The sequence below is a fragment of the Convolutriloba macropyga genome, unplaced genomic scaffold, assembly GCF_964194025.1.
Source record: "Convolutriloba macropyga unplaced genomic scaffold, txConMacr16.3 SCAFFOLD_5149, whole genome shotgun sequence".
Taxonomy (NCBI): Eukaryota; Metazoa; Xenacoelomorpha; order Acoela; family Convolutidae; genus Convolutriloba; species Convolutriloba macropyga.
In genome coordinates, this window is record NW_027453476.1 from 13,954 (window position 1) to 15,172 (window position 1,219).

Consider the following 1,219-nt stretch of genomic DNA (forward strand, 5'->3'; position numbering starts at 1 on the left):
AGCTGGCTAGCTAGCTCAAGCTCAAGCTAGCTAGCTAGCTCAAGCTCAAGCTAGCTAGCTCAAGCTCAAGCTCAAGCTCAAGCTAGCTAGCTAGCTCAAGCTAGCTAGCTAGCTCAAGCTCAAGCTAGCTAGCTAGCTCAAGTTCAAGCTAGCTAGCTAGCTCAAGCTCAAGCTAGCTAGCTAGCTCAAGCTCAAGCTAGCTAGCTCAAGCTCAAGCTAGCTAGCTCAAGCTCAAGCTAGCTAGCTAGCTCAAGCTCAAGCTCAAGCTAGCTAGCTCAAGCTCAAGCTCAAGCTAGCTAGCTAGCTCAAGCTCAAGCTAGCTAGCTAGCTCAAGCTCAAGCTAGCTAGCTAGCTCAAGTTCAAGCTAGCTAGCTAGCTCAAGCTCAAGCTAGCTAGCTCAAGCTCAAGCTAGCTAGCTCAAACTCAAGCTAGCTAGCTAGCTCAAGTTCAAGCTAGCTAGCTAGCTCAAGCTCAAGCTAGCTAGCTAGCTCAAGCTCAAGCTAGCTAGCTCAAGCTCAAGCTAGCTAGCTCAAGCTCCAGCTAGCTAGCTAGCTCAAGCTCAAGCTCAAGCTAGCTAGCTCAAGCTCAAGCTCAAGCTAGCTAGCTAGCTCAAGCTCAAGCTAGCTAGCTAGCTCAAGCTCAAGCTAGCTAGCTAGCTCAAGTTCAAGCTAGCTAGCTAGCTCAAGCTCAAGCTAGCTAGCTCAAGCTCAAGCTAGCTAGCTCAAGCTCAAGCCAGCTAGCTCAAGCTCAAGCTCAAGCTAGCTAGCTAGCTCAAGCACAAGCTTGCTAGCTAGCTCAAGCTCAAGCTAGCTAGCTCAAGCTCAAGCTAGCTAGCTCAAGCTCAAGCTAGCTAGCTCAAGCTCAAGCTCAAGCTAGCTAGCTAGCTCAAGCACAAGCTTGCTAGCTAGCTCAAGCTCAAGCTAGCTAGCTCAAGCTCAAGCTAGCTAGCTCAAGCTCAAGCTAGCTAGCTAGCTCAAGCTCAAGCTCAAGCTAGCTAGCTCAAGCTCAAGCTCAAGCTAGCTAGCTGGCTCAAGCTCAAGCTAGCTAGCTAGCTCAAGCTCAAGCTAGCTAGCTAGCTCAAGCTCAAGCTAGCTAGCTCAAGCTCAAGCTCAAGCTAGCTAGCTAGCTCAAGCTAGCTAGCTAGCTCAAGCTCAAGCTAGCTAGCTAGCTCAAGTTCAAGCTAGCTAGCTAGCTCAAGCTCAAGCTAGCTAGCTAGCTC